The sequence below is a fragment of the Phoenix dactylifera genome, chromosome 1 (assembly GCF_051530095.1).
Source record: "Phoenix dactylifera cultivar Ajwa chromosome 1, Ajwa_hap1_PhDact_Kaust_v1.1, whole genome shotgun sequence".
Lineage (NCBI taxonomy): Eukaryota > Viridiplantae > Streptophyta > Magnoliopsida > Arecales > Arecaceae > Phoenix > Phoenix dactylifera.
The window spans coordinates 29,968,387-29,984,860 of record NC_143190.1 but is presented as its reverse complement, the minus strand read 5'-3'; the positions used below and the strand labels follow the sequence as shown (position 1 = coordinate 29,984,860).

Here is a 16,474-nt window from a genome sequence, read left to right as displayed (position 1 = left end):
GGTGGCATGGGGTTGCTTACCGACCAGAAGTTTATTAGCTCGTCGGGGCATGCGGATCACTCAGTATTGTGAGGTGTGCACGGATATTGAGGAGACTATCGATCATGTCCTTCTGTGGTGCCCTAGGGCTAAAGCGATATGGAGGAGGGCCCCTGGGCTACTACTTCATTCAGTGGAGTCGGCATAGGATTTGGTCTATTTTTGAGGGCCTTCATACGGAGCCCTAGCACTCGTAAGGCTGGGACCTAGAAGGCATACCTGGCCTACCATATATGATTGGACAAAAATGTCGGTTTGTTTGAGGGCAGGAGGTCGCCTCCGTGGTTGATGGTAGATAGAGCTATGCGTCAGGCGGGAGAGGTCTCTACTGCTACCACTTTGTTCTCTTCCGAGATGACCAGGGATATCTGGGGTACCCCATTCGCTGTCTCAGTGCCCAAGTTCACCTTTGTTTCTTGGGTGCCCTCACCCCTTAATCATGTCAAAATGAACTTTGATGGTAGTATGTCGGCGAACGGATTATCTGGTAGTATTGGTTATGTTATCCAAGACCACCTCGACAATTTGATAATAGTGGGTGGCCATCGCATGCCTGGTCTCACTGTACTAAGGGCAGAGCTTCGGGCAGCTTGGGAGGGGTTCTTCTATGCGAGGCGGGTCTTGGGAGCCAAGTGTGTGTGTGTCTTGAGGGAGATTCTTCCATTGTGATAGATTGGATTCGGAGGGTAGACATGTATGGTGACAGTCATCCTCTCATTCGAGAGTCTCGTAGACTGGTCTAGGAGTTGAGAGATGTTCAGGTAGCATATGTGTTTAGAGAGGTGAATAGTGCAGCAAACTGTGTCGCCTCTTTCGTCGCTCGACACTCTGGAGAGTTCCTTTGGACATCGGTAGGGGACATACCCCAACCTTTGTACTTTTTGCTTTCTCTTGATCTGGCTGGATGTACTCACGTTAGAGCTATATAAATTGCCGTTTTGACCCAAAAAAAAAAAAAGAAAGACCAACTCATAAGAAAAAACAAGAAGGAAACCAATCATCCAGTATCTCTATAAGCTGCTTCCCACTAAACAATACTGATGAGGACTCGAATGACAAGGCATTCCTAAACACCCTGTCCACATTACTCCTTTCTATTTTCCGAGCAATATCTCTAGAGTACTCTTCTTGTGAAGAAATGTAATGTTGTTTCTTTCTTTTCACAAAACCCAACCAATGCTAGTTTTAGCTAATCCCTCACAGTTCTCCACTGTCTAGCTATTCTTTTCTTTCTTTGCAAAGTTCGGAGAAAAGACAATTAGACTCTTCCCTTCGAATGAGGAGTTTGAGAGAACATCTTTAAAACGACCGATCTTGAGAGGTGACAGTTAAGAAATGAATGGTTGCTCTGTCTCCTCTCTTGTTACAAAAGACAAAATCGCCTTAAGATTTGTAACCCTTTCCGAAGGAGCTTATCTTTCATGTTGAGCTTATCACTTACGAGCGGCCACAAGGAAATCTTAATTTTTCAGGGTCGCAGGATTTCCAATGAGCCGAAAAGAAAGATCTTAGAGCACCATCATTGATGAAAGAACATAATTCCTTCTAGGTACATTCATTGGTATCTTTTCAGTGGGTTATATTGGAACTCTTACACAATGATATATCAGCCAAGAATCTGTTAATTTTAGTCCACTCTTCCATTTAAATGAAGGTTAGATTTTTGTAAATCTTTAAGTTCCAAGATTTGCATCTCTTATTGAATTGAGAAGCCATAGAGATGTCAGGTTTACTAACACAACTTAATATTCGTACCGTAGAATTGAATCTTCAAACCATTCATCCTCCAAAAAATCTAGCCAATTGACTATTTTCAATCTTAAGTCTCATTCTGTTGCAAAGGATTGCCATGGTATGACAAATGATCCTTCAAACATGTTACATTGATATGTTAGCTCTTTGCGTGAAAGGTTTCGGCTTGATTTTTTCTATGCTATGCCCAAGCGATCTGCTTTTACCATGATACTCTTATCTAATCTTAATTATCTCCGAAGCCACTTTTTGCTCATACTGTTCAAGATTTTGATCCCTAGACCACCCTCTTCTTCAGACTTGAAAACTACATGCCAACTAGCCAAACATGACAAACCAAAAGCAGTTTTGGAGCCTTTCCAAAAGAAATTTCCTCTATATCTATCAATTCTTTATTGTCCGAGATGGGTAACTTGATGATTGACATGCAACATATAGGCAAGGCTGACAATTTGAAATTATCCATTACTCCAAAAGATAGGAATTTCCCTCTCTAGGTGTGCAGTCTTTTCTCAATTTTTTCAATAAACTTTCTCCAATCATATATTTTTAGAGCATTATCTACTAACAGGAGGTCCAAGTAGGCAATATGTGGAGAAATAGGTTGGCCCTGAAAAGTAGAAGCCTTCTCGTATCTAAATCAGGATTTCTACCAAGGAACACCAAGGAGTTTTTGTAGAAGTTGATAGACAATGCTGATAACAGCTTGTAATAGTAAAGAATGATCTTCATGACCTTCAATGGACGTTCATTAGCTTTGCAATGTAACACTGCGTCATCTACCTATTGGGACATTGTTATTTTCTCTTCACTCTCCTTGAAACAAAGTCCCCCTACAAATTTTCATATTGGGCAACTTTATATAACCAGCTCAAAATATCCATTTCCAATGCAAATAGTAGAGGTGACAAAGGATATTCTTATCTCAACCCTGTCCAACAATAAAACCAATTCCTTGGAGTGCCATTTACAGGCACCACAACCTAACAAGAGCAAACATTTTTTTTTTTTTTGACCTAGTTGATTCAAATAATTGGAAACTCACTTTTATACATTACCAGATTGGTTTCTTTTGTCTCTTCTATTTGGTATATAATACTTGAAGAAATTTTATTTGTGGATCAGGGCTCAAGGGTAATGGTTACTGACCAAAATCTAACAAAAAAATTGACAGGCATCAATACACTAGATTTAAAGGGACTAAATCGACAAATATGCCTGGTGGTATTGTCATGAAAGGAATTTTCAATCTATTGCAAGGATGACATAGCAATTAAGTTCATAAATAATAGAGGCATGATAACAATAACTTTCTTAGTATATCTAATATTACAAATGGAAAAATATACTGCATGAGACCATACACTGCATTAGGTCAATTTGAATTATTGACTGCAAAATATTATATGTAAGCCTAGCATCTACACTTTATTCGTAAGCGCTCCAAACATGTTAATCAAACAAATTGATACTATTTAGTTCTACGAATGAATTATTTCTAACATAGTAACAAATTAAAATGAGGGGCGATGTGAGAAAAGATGGATGAAGAGTAGCAGGCAAAGAAGATTAAGAGAAGCGAAAGAAAAGGAGGTGAGGTGGAATTCAGGCTATTTCTTAGGACAAGGATATGTGATTGGTGGATGGAGAATTTGTTTTTCAAAAAAAATTCCGGCTTCTTTTTTGGACATAAAAAATTAAGGTTCGGATCCAACAATTTTGACAAAAATATAGGCATCTATTTTTTTGTTAATTTTAAGAAAATGGAGGGAGAAAAAGACATCCCCCAGAATTTATTAGAAAAAGAAGAGGAAAAAAAAGAAAGCTTACAAGAACATAGATGTCAACAACACTCACCCAACCTAAAACAATCATCCCATATTAATCAACAAGCTCTCTAAACCAAACTCTATCAAACTTTTATTCATCCATAACAATTACAAAAAAGATCTTTTAATATCTAAATGAACAAATAGTGGATCCAAGAATCACTTGAAGGGAGAATTTCTTCCTTCGGGAAAAAAAAAGCCTGTTCTACTCCTTTCTTTCCAAATTCTTCAATATAATAGATATCTCCAAATACCTATTTTATTTGAAATCTAGCTTCTTTTATTTTTGCAAGCATTAGGTTAACAAAACCTATTGAAATCATATTTTGTAAAATTGTGTTTCTCTAAGAAATAGCAACTATACAATCCATTAAAAGATATAACAAAAGACCTCAAGCAACTAGAAATCGTAAGCAAGAAATTGCTTGATCTAAGCAAAAAAAAAAAAAAATAGCTTGTAAGAATATAAGTAGAAGAAGAACTTACCAATAGGTTGGATTTTTCAAAAAACTTAGCTGAAGAAGATACACAATAGTGTCTCAAAGAAAAAGCTTGACTTATATAGGTAGAAGGAGAGACGGTTTTCTCCAACACATTTAATGTGACGTTATCTACATTTATTGAGTAACACTATTTATGATATTTTTAGCATATATTTTAGTAAATCAGTACCATACCTAAAAAATGACAATATTGAATTATGGTATCTAGATTCCATTTGTCTATCTTTTAGATGAGATATCTTTTAAAGATTACTAGTTTTCTTTATTTGAATCTTGACTAAATAGAAAATTAATTCAGCAAATTAAGAAATTGCATGCTTTTTAGAAGAATAAATAGGATATTATGTAGCTCTTTTTTCTTTGGTTGTTGGAGTAATTCGATCTAAAACCTTCCACCACTGTATGACATTGTCTCCCATTAGAGTTTTTCTCCCATAACATTTCATTCTTATATAATTTCTTATTAAAAATTTGAGATATTGTATTTAAGTGATTAATATAAATGCATTTTTAAGAAACTTATATTTATATTGCACATGCTTTGTTGCTAGTAATGAATGCAGTGTAACAAACCGATGCCACTTGTAGTAAATGAAACTCATCATTTGCTTTTGAAAGGAAAAAAAATGTGGTCCATCCTTTGAATTAATTATTATTTTACCTTCGATACCATTTGCTCGAAAAATCTAAATCTTGTTCTATATATAACCTTATAAATATGGCATATTGTGTATTTATCCTCCAAAAATTATTATCTAATCTCTTATTTCTCTATTTTTCTGCCCCCTAAACATATGCCAATTAAAACATTTGTAATCAATTATATTTACAAAATTAATTGTTGTAGTAATTCAATTTAAAACCTTCCACCACAATATGATATTGTTTTCCATTAAAGTCTTTCTCTCGTAATATTTCATTTTATATAATTTCTTATTCAAAATTTTAAATATTTTATTTTAGTGAGTTTTATAAATATAATTTTAAAATTTACATTCGCATTACACAAGCTTTGTCGCTAGTAATAAATGCATTGTAACGAACCAATGCCATTTGTGGTAAATAGAACTTATTAATTTCTTTTGAAAAGAAAGGAAAATTGTAGTCTATCCCTAACATTAACTATTATTTTACCTTTAATATCTATTACTCAAAAAAATCTATAACTATTTACATATATAACCTTACAAATATAGTGTCTTGCATATTCATCCTTTAAATTATTGTTTACCTATATACCCCTTAGATCATCTTGCTTTGCAACAATGCCCGGCCCCCTCATTAGATTTTTTACTAATGGTGTTATTAACTGATCAATTTAAGTGTAAACGGAATTACTCTTTTGAAGAATACCCTTTGAAAAATTTTAACATTTTATTTATATTTTAAGAAACTATATTTTTGCATATATATTTTTGGTAGTACATAATACATAACTAATATGATTGCATTTTGGATGACATTGAAATCTTGCAATAGGAGAGAAAGCTCCATCTGATGCGATATGTCTCTTGTAGCAGATGAAGCAAACAAAAGGTGGAGAATTACATGTTGGAATTTCAATAGATTTTTAAATTTTTTAAAGAGTTGTTAATAAAAAAAATTTGTAATCCTCAAAATTTTAAAAGAGTTGTTGTAATCTTTGGGTATTTTAAATTCCATTTGGAAGTATTTCTGGCATGAATAAAGCTGACTGGTTATTCCCAGCCTAGAGGTGTAAGTAGCGTGGGATCTGTGGGGACCTTGTCGTCGGCGGCGTGCACTTATCATGACCCAACTTGTGGCGCACGAATCTCCAGATATTGCGTGATCGGCATCGGCCTGCAACGGACCTAAATTAAATTAAGGTAGACGTCACTAATTATGCCAGCTCGCCCTAACCATGTGCTCCTGCAGTGCCAGTAAGCATCGGGCGCATCACATGTAGAAATACACCATGATGATTGAATTTGTACATTGGGACCCACGAATTCAACAATCGAATCATATCTTGCACAATTCTTACAGCATTCTAGTTATTTTTTTAATGCACTTGCGTATATTCCAAAGCGGCGATTTCGCGATCTAAAGGTTGATGTCGTAAAAGAAGCTGAATCATCCTTCTTTTTTTTTTTTTTTTTTTTTTTTGGGAGTTGTAATTATTAGATCGTGACCACAGAGATCTTAAAACAATTCAAATTTCATCGTCCATCTATTCGCATAAATCTTAAAGCAACAAATGTGTGGTCAAATGGTGGATCATGCACTAAAGACACAACTTGAACCTGTTGAGAGTTATAATCATTGAATCGTGCACCATATAGATCTCAAAGCAATTCGAATTCTATCCATCAATCTCAAAACAACAAACGTGTGGTCCAACGGTGGACTCGTGCTTTCTTTTTCGCGAGAAAGATGCAACTCGTCCCGAGGCCATCTAATGGATCGCATGGGACGGTCCCCATGCATGCAATCCCTACCATGCCTCGTGCTTCATGCTCGCATGCAGATCGAGGTGCGTGCAAATCATGAGAGCAGTTGATGCATGGCCTCGTGGTGTCATCCGATCTGCATGAGCCTGGATGCGAATCAGGTCCCCAGGTGGTGACTCGCTCGCACCAGGGGACCCAATGGGGTTGGACTCGTGCGATAGTTTAGACGGACGTTCTTCAAGTACCATCAAAATCAAATCGTTTTCCATAAAGCAGCAAAGTTGGGTGCAAGTTAATTTTGCTACCTGGAATTTTATGATTTAACTTTTAGCACCTTGCAAGTTAGGAATATTATTGTCCTTACTCTTTGTATGGTGAAGTTTATGCGCATCACTACACCGCATGCACGTTTCCGTTTCTCATGCATTATTGGTATTATTGCATGCTTTAGAGTAATCATAAGTGCCATGCATACAAGTTTGACGTGCAAGCTTGCCGTCTCCCTAATCAATTGCCGTTTGGTAATCATAACCATAATACAAATGCATGGCTTCCCATTCCCTGCCAACCCACTTGCAGGATTGCTGCTACTATAAAGTAAGCTGTTTTTTTTAATATTTATTTGTTTTCTTTTTACTGAAATGCGGTGGGATTTTTTTTTGAAATTATATCATCTTGTATTGTCTTTTTTTGTTTGTGAGTACGATTTTATTAGGGTGACTTTAGAGGTCACTTAACAGCCTATATCAGCTCGTATTTTTTTTTTTTTTAACTAGCATAATCTCCTATCAACCAGTATTATTTTTCTTATATAAAATATGTATACTAGTATATATAACCTCTAAGATAGGATTTGGTGACCCCAGGAGCGGCCCAATATATTTGAGGGCCTAAGGCCGTTTTATCTTTGTGGTCTTTCCTACAGTAGGCCGGCCTAAAGCGTTCACAGAGATGCCTTTTTTCTTTTCGTTTTGTCTTTGAGGCCTTTCTTGCAGTAGGCTTTATTTGAGCCAGGGCGTTAGGTAACCGTCTCAGTCGCCAAAGGGTTGAGCCGGCCCTAAGTGACCCAAATGGGATCACCGAGGTGACCTTAGATCACCAGTGATTTGAGTAATCTAATCCTCAATAATTTAAGATCACCTTGTTTGGTAGGCTATGTTCCAGTGATTAAAGATTTCCAAGTATCCACTAGTAATATGTTTGGTATTCTATAAGAATCCAAGATCACTCACCATATAATACCAAAACTACCCCTGATATATTATATAAAAATATATTTGTTAGTCCTATAAATTATGAATCTTATAAAGATATATTAATTATTATTATAGAGTTAATATTTTTATTCATACTTATAATATATTATTTTTAATGATTATTATTATTATTTTGATTAGGAAAGTAAGGCAATTGAAGTAATATATTAAATACTTTTATTATATAAATATAAAATACATTAATATATTTCTCCTATAATTTAAAATTATCATCAAATAATAATATGATAATAATATGATTAATAAAATATTATAATATAATATATATCATAAATATAATAAAAATAATATTAGTAGAATATAATACATATATAATATTGACATAATATATTAACGGTATACTAATATATTACTTTTTTCGCTACATTGAAGGGTATTTTTGTCCTCAATGATGGATATCTCATCGCGGTGATTTAAGAAGCAGGGTTGAGTTGGAATCACTACCATGTAGGATCACTGTAGCGCAATCAAATGTGGTGATATTATCACTTCTATGCACATCACTCCTGATTCTGCAATGATCACTCCGTATAAAATGCCCCCTAATATATATCGAATGTGATGGATTAGAAATATAAAATCCTCTCTCTCTAAGTTGGGTGGTGATTTGAAAAGTGGGGTTGAATTAGGATTATTGTGGTTCAACCAAAAATGGTGATCTTATCACCTCCATCCACATCACTCTAGATCTTGCAACGATCATCCCATATCAAATACCACCTAACATATGTCGAATGTGATGGAATAGAAATATAAAATTCATTCTCTCCCCCCTTTGGTTTTTTTTTTTGGTTCAACCACCAGCAAGCTGCGCGTTCACAATAATCTAATGTCATAATCAGCAAGTCTGGTAGATTGGAAACAGACGATGGTGGAACTTAAATGAACGGTTCTTTGTTTAATTAAGCGGCCCTTGATGTCTTGTCTTGATACATCACATCTAGCACTTTACATTTTGTCCTCGCGCAGCTACGCTTGTAGGAGCAATATCTATGCCGCGATGGAATGAATAGCTTTTGTTTTAACTTTAGCAACCTATTTGATGATGTTATATCAGAGTCCACGTCCCACTGTTGATGAACGGCCTCCTCTGGTCTGATCTGGTAACAGTATATGGCCGGATGCTCATGAAGCATCGGAACTTAAACTGCTGATTGGCAAGTCCAAAAGCCACAGCTAGCTTTGTAATTTTTTTAGATTCTATCGTCTCAAAGCTCATGCACGTCCAAACTCACACACTTATTCAATAAGTACAAATTGTACTACCATAGTGACTTGTAGCTACTGAATCAATATTCCTAAAGATAATTGATTATTGGGACCTGTTAGAAAAGACCCCTTCACTAAATGAAAACTTTCCTATCTTTGTGTGAGTAGAATGAGAATACCACAATAATTAATCAATGTAAGAACCACCAAAAATCAAACCACAAGAAAGAGACAAGAATTTTTAGGTGAAAAACCCTCCAATATGAGGGAAAAAAACCACCGGACCTAAGTCCACCATAAACCTCCACTATCAACAATAATGGGCTTACAAAGTATCTTCTCTAGGCTAAGCTAGAGGATCACATATATCAAGGATCTCTTCTTTGGATCACAAACAAAGAGTTTATATGAAAAAGAGTTTAGGCTCCAATAATAAAATGAGAACAATCTCACCGAGTGTAGGTTTGCACAAGGTTCTTCTTCCTCTTGAAATGCCTTGAATAAGATCTTCACCTCCTCCTTGAGATGGATTCCACAAGCACTTCTCCCAAGACGGCTACTCTCTTTTTGTTTTCTTCTCATCCACCCTCTAATAGAATAATAAACCCTAACCCCTCTTTTCCCTCTTTTTGTTTCCCCTTTTTTTTTCTTTTTTTTTAATTTAAATTGCTGGGTCCCACCTCACATAAGGTGGGACTCGGCCAACAATTCTCCCCCTCCCATCTTATGTGAGAGGCTCCACCAAGCTTGCCTTAAGCATACAAATGTCATGCTTCTTCTTAAGCAAAATTTTAGTCATCATATCCGACCCATTCTCATCGGTATGGATTTTCTCTAGATGCAAAAGCTTTTCTTCCAACACATCCCGAATCCAATGATACCTCACATCAATGTGCTTCGACCTTGAATGAAAGCTGGGATTCTTGCTAAGATGAATGGCACTCTGATTATCACAAAAGAGAGTATACTTTTCTTGTTTCAAGCCCAATTCTTGGAGGAATCTTTTCATCCACAACATTTCCTTACATGCCTCTGTCACCGCAATATATTCAGCCTCTGTAGTGGACAAAGCAACACATTTCTGCAATTTGGACTGCCATGAAACGGCTCCCCCTGCAAAAGTCATCATGTATCCCGATGTAGACTTTCGAGTATCAATATCACCAGCCATATCTGCATCTGTGAATCCTTCTAACATAGTTTTTCCATTTAGCATAAGCAAGCTTTGGAAGTACCTCTAAGGTATCTAAGTATCTATTTGACTGCAGCCCAATGTTCTTTGCCAGGATTCGAGAGAAATCTGCTCACAACACCAACTGTATATGCTATGTCTGGTCTTGTACATACCATGGCATACATCAAACTTCCTACTGCTGAAGCATAGGGTACCTTTTGCATCTCCTCTTTCTCCCTTTCATTTGTAGGATATTGCTTGTTTGTGAGTTTGAAATGATTTGCAAGTTGAGAGGAAATCGGTTTAGCCTTTTCCATATTAAACCGCTCGAGCATCCTTTCAATATACTTTTCTTGTGATAGCCAAAGCTTCTTATCTTTCTATCACGAGAAATTCTCATGCCAAGCATTTGCTTTACGGGCCCCATATCTTTCATGGCAAACGACTTGCTTAAGTCTTTCTTCAACCTATCAATTTTGTTAGTATCATGGCCAATAATCAACATATCATCTACATAAAGCAATAGAATAATAAAATCACCATCACTAAACCTTTGCACATAGACGCAATGATCGGATTTTGTCCTCTTGTAGTCGTGGCCCATCATGAAAGAATCGAACTTTTTATACCATTGCCTTGGTACTTGTTTAAGCCCATATAAGCTTTTCTTCAACTTGCAAACAAGATGTTCTTTGCCCTTAGTTTTAAACCCCTTAGGTTGCTCCATATAAATTTCTTCCTCTAGGTCTTCATGCAAGAAGGCTGTCTTCACATCAAGTTGTTCAATCTCAAGGTCCATACTAGCTGCCAAACCCAATATAATCCGAAGAGATGACATTTTCACAACCGGAGCAAAAATTTCATCAAAATCTATACCTTTCTTCTGACCAAAGCCCTTCACAACTAATTTTGCTTTGTACTTAGGTTTTAAGCCGCTCTCATCCTCCTTTAATCTGTATACCCATTTGTTCTTGAGTGGTCTCTTACCCTTAGGAAGCTTTACCAAATCAAAAGTATGATTTTCATATAAGGATTTTATTTCTTCTTGCATAGCTTGAAACCATTTATCCTTGTCCTTATGATTCTGCACTTCTTGGATGCATTTTGGCTCCCCCTCATCTGTAAGAAAAACATACTCTGAAGCAAGATATCTAGATGATGCTCTGTGCTGTCTAGTAGACCTTCTGACCTCTGGTTTTGTCATTTCAGACTGACTTAATAGCTCACCATATTTTGAAGCTTCACTGTGACCATTATCACCTGTAGAACCCTCACTAGCACCTGTATCACTATGCTCACTGTCATCCTGCACATCTCCCTATCATCATCATGTACCATAGGTGGAGGAACTGGATCAAGATTAATTGGAGAACTGTTCAAATACTTCGGCTTCTCTTGCTTTCCAAAGTCTTCAATAAACTGATCTTCAAAGAAGACAACATCTCTACTCCTGATCACCTTTTTGTCTTTTGGATCCCACAACCTGTATCCAAATTCTTCATGGCCATAACCTAAGAAAATACATTTTTTAGACTTTCCATCAAGCTTAGACCTTTCATCTTTTGGAATGTGAACAAATGTCTTGCATCCAAACACCTTCAAATAACTGTAGGATACATCTTTTCCTGTCCAAACTCTTTCTGGCACATCACCATCCAAAGGAGCCGATGGAGAAAGGTTGATCAAATCCACTGCAGTCCTCATAGCTTCACCCCAAAATGGTTTTGGCAACTTTGCATGAGAGAGCATACATCTGATTCTCTCTACAATTGTTCTATTCATTCTCTCTGCAACTCCATTTTCTTGCGGTGTTTTAGGAACTGTCTTTTGGAGCTTAATGACATAGTCTTTGCAATATTTTTCAAATGGCCCTCTGTACTCACCTCCATTATCTGCCCTGATGCACTTTAGCTTCTTGCCTGTCTCTCTTTCAACCATGACATGAAAGTGTTTAAATATATCCAAGACTTGATCCTTGGATTTCAAAGCAAAAGCCCATACCTTTCTAGAATGATCATCAATAAAGGTAACAAAATAAAGTGCACCACCAAGAGTTCTACTATCCATCATGCATACATCACTATGTATCAAATCTAGAATGTTAATTTTTCTAGATATAGGTGTTCTATGAAATGCAACTCTATGTTGTTTTCCGGCTAAACAATCAACACAAGTTTTTAAAGACACACCTTTGGTATTTGGTAGCAACTCCTTCTTGGCTAGAATTTGAAGTCCTTTCTCACTCATGTGCCCAAGCCTTTTGTGCCAAAGCTTTGTAGAGAAATCATCATCAATTGTATTCACCTCTCCTTTCTTTAGCTTTGCTTGCATCATGTAGAGAGTATTATTTTTCTTTCCTTTTGCTATCAACAAAGAGCCTTTTGTGAGCTTCCATTTTCCTTCACCAAAATGATTGCTATAACCTTCATCATCAAGCTTGCCGGTGGAGATTAAATTGAGGCGGATATCCGGAACATGTCTAACATCTTTGAGTAGCAACTTGCACCCTGTATTGGTCTCTAAACATACACTCCCCATGCAAACAATTTTGGATAAACCATTATTTCCCATCCTAACACAACCAAAATCACCAGAAGTATAGGATGTGAAGAAACCACCATGTGGAGTGATATGAAAAGAAGCACCAGAATCAATCACCCAGTTACTATCTTCATATGCAAGGTTGACACAACCATCACTAACAACAATGACATCTGCATCAGCTGCAACTGCTGTAATATTCTTTTCCTCTGTCTTTGCTTCACTTTTTCTGTGTTCTGCTCTCTTTTCAATGCTCTGCACTCTCTTTTCATGTGTTCTAGTTTGCCACAATGATAGCATTTTATGCCTTTCCTTGACTTTGACCTGCCCCTGGATTATCTCTATTGTAAGGATACTTGCTTTTGCTTCTACCTCTTCTTTCTGTCACAAGAGCCTCAGCTTCAGAAGATATTCCCTATTCCTTTCTTCTAACCTCTTCATTTAGCATGCTATCCTTTACCATATCCAAAGTGACCTTGCCGTCAGGTGCAGAATTGCTTAGAGACACCACAAGAGTCTCCCAACTGTCTGGCAAAGAACTAAAAAGTAACAAAGCCTGCAACTCCTCATCTAGGACAAGCTTCATAGTAGTCAACTGATTCACCAAGCCTTGGAAGTCATTCAAGTGTTCTGTCACACTTTTTCCATCTTTATACTTCAAGTTGACAAGCCTCCTAATCAAAGAGGCTTTATTCTGTGCAGTCTTTCTCTCATACATGGCCTCTAATTTCTTCCACAAAGAGAAGGCATTGGTTTCTTGAGCAACATGATGAAATACAGTCTGATCAACCCATTGTCTAATTTGTGCAACTGTCTTTCTATTCATTATCTCTCATTCCTTGTCAGTCTTCTCTTTTGGCCTAGCCTCATCTCCATGGATAGGTTCATACAAATCCTTACAATAAAGGATATCCTCCATCCTAGGTTTCCAAATGGCATAGTTGGAAGATGTCAATTTAATCATGCCTCCCATAGAATCCTCCATTCGAGTCACACAAGAATTTTATCAAACACCTTATAGGCACAAAACCTTGCTCTGATACCACTTGTTAGGAAAGACCCCTTGACTAGATGAAAACTTTCCTATCTTTGTGTGAGTAGAATGAGAATACCACAATAATTAATCAATGTAAGAACCACCAAAAATCAAACCACAAGAAAGAGACAATAATTTTTAGGAGGAAAACCCTCCAATATGAGGGAAAAAAACCACCGGACCTAAGTCCACCACAAACCTCCACTATCAACAATAATGGGCTTACAAAGTATCTTCTCTAGGCTAAGCTAGAAGATCACATACATCAAGGATCTCTTTCTTGGATCACAAACAAAGAGTTTATATGAAAAAGAGTTTAGGCTCCAATAATAAAATGAGAACAATCTCACCGAGTGTAGGTTTGCACAAGGTTCTTCTTCCTCTTGAAATGCCTTGAATAAGATCTTCACCTCCTCCTTGAGATGGATTCCACAAGCACTTCTCCCAAGACGGCTACTCTCTTTTTGTTTTCTTCTCATCCACCCTCTAATAGAATAATAAACCCTAACCCCTCTTTTCCCTCTTTTTGTTTCCCCTTTTTTTTTTCTTTTTTTTTTCTTTATTTAAATTGCTGGGTCCCACCTCACATAAGGTGGGACTCGGCCAACAGGACCAAACTATTACCTGTTTACGAATTTGTTAAACAAATATTCATTTATCGATCCACGAATTTCATAAGAAATTTGATGATATTAATTTGCATACTTGACTTGATGCCAGAAATTCTTTAGTAGAAAATAATACCTACAGGCGATTGGCTTGCTCCGTTCAACTAGACTTGGATTTCCAGCATGCCTCATTTGTAGGACCAAAAGAGGTATTTATAGATCAAAACCATCATACCAAGAGACTCTCTCTTCATGAAATTCAAGAATCATATCAAGACCTTAATCAAGAATAATAAATTAAGGTTCATGAATCTCAGGAGTCAAAATCTTAAGATGGTCTTTCTGCCTCCTACCGGGATGCTAACTGGCCACGGTTTCGGTAATATACTTGCACAAACTTTATATACCAGATCCAAACCCCACACTCAAACACATAGTCTCTTCATTTTTCCAAAACATTGCCTTTTCATTTTCCAAACAATTAAAACGTAACCTTTTCATTTTCGAAAAAAGTAAACATAAAATCAAGAAATAAATTAATTTAAAATTTATTTTTGAAATAAAGGTATATACATATATCATTTAAAATAAAGGCCATAGTAATAGATATTATCTCAAACCCTCCGGTGTAGTATATATGCATGTCGGTAACCCGGGCCTCCATAATATATATACTTTTAGATTAGATATTGCAAATCAAATTGGTACAAGCCAAAACCAAATGGTCCACTGTTTTGGAATTATTATTAGTATTCAGAAAATTCATTACACTTCAATCTCATAATACATTGATAAGAGATTGGCCATGTTTTGGAAGTCACATCAACTTTTCTTTTTCTATTTCTTTTTTTCCTCTGTCCCCATTTCTCCCCACCTCATTCAATGTTCTCTCTCACCAATTATTCAGTCCTCATCCCCTCCAAGTTATGTAACTCATGTTTCATATCATGTTCTTATTTTACCAGGCATTCCTTTATCTATGTCAACTTGGTTTCTACGCCAAAAACAGCACGGTCCTCCGTGTTCATTTGTCTTTCTTGGCCCAGAAGTATGAAAGTTTATATTTTATTTATGGTGGTTCTGGCTGTGTACTTAGAACCGTTGGTTCAAGCGTCACGTTTCAGCCAAATAATATGGTATTTTGTTTCATTTATATATATATTACACACGTAATCAATGATGACATATAACAACCACAGCGACTTACGGTTAATAAAAATTCCTAGAGATGATTGATTACTGAGTTCAAACTATTTAAGTGTCTTCTTAGCAGTTCCTGATGGCGAACGCAGTATATATACATAATATATAATGGGTCAAAAGGAAGAGGTTTGATGCAGTTTGTGAGGAAGAAGGAACTTCCTCCGGAAAGGATGGGGTGGGGGAGCAGTGGGAGGCCAAAACATGATAACCACTCCATGTTATGTTTATATTTTGTTCCTGGCGTGTAGGTTTCCATGGCTTGAAGAAGGGGAAATCTAAAAGTTGGGACACAAAAAGTTGGGAGGTCATGATTCATCATCAAAAAATACATCTAATCTAATGTCCATAGCGTGCCACTCAGACAACAGAGGAACCGAGAAAATATTGCGCGAATCCTGCGCTTGGAGGGAAGGAAAAAGAAAGAAGGAAAGAGTAAATATAAAAAATTTATATACAGAAGTTGAGTTCAAAATCTGATGCATGTTCAGTTAGGAGAATTACTGCTCAAACCTCATCTGCAGTTACTGAATCAAAATTCCTTTAAATGCCGACCAGATCTTAAGTATTCCGTTTTCATCTTTTCAGATAGAAACCTAAGAACATAGGTAACTGTTTCCCAGTGATTTCCTTCAAGGACAAACATGACCCATCGAACCTAATCTCATGACGTTGTCGGTTCCACATAAAACAATGACTATGTCAGCCCAAGCCCTCTTACAAAGTCCAAAATGCCAGTCCATGCACAGACTAAGTCATTAAGGTAGTCTAAATTCTTTTTTAAAAAAAAAACAGCATAGGTAAAATGTATTAATGGCATATTTTTCTCCCATGCAACTTTCTGTGTGCCAATCTCAAACATCTATAAAATCACCTAAGGTCATGCACTTGCTAT

General features: G+C 36.5%; 1 protein-coding gene across 1 annotated transcript in view; it reads right to left on the bottom strand.

Moving 5' to 3' along the window:
* LOC103717383 (putative glucan endo-1,3-beta-glucosidase BG4) overlaps nucleotides 1–4,169 on the bottom strand; it is a 28,079-nt gene extending 23,910 nt beyond the window's left edge. Inside the window, exon 1 of the mRNA XM_039116761.3 lies at nucleotides 4,107–4,169. The gene's annotated coding sequence lies outside the window, so the exon portion shown is untranslated. The remainder of the gene's footprint in view (nucleotides 1–4,106) is intronic.
* Nucleotides 4,170–16,474: the final 12,305 nt, after the last annotated feature.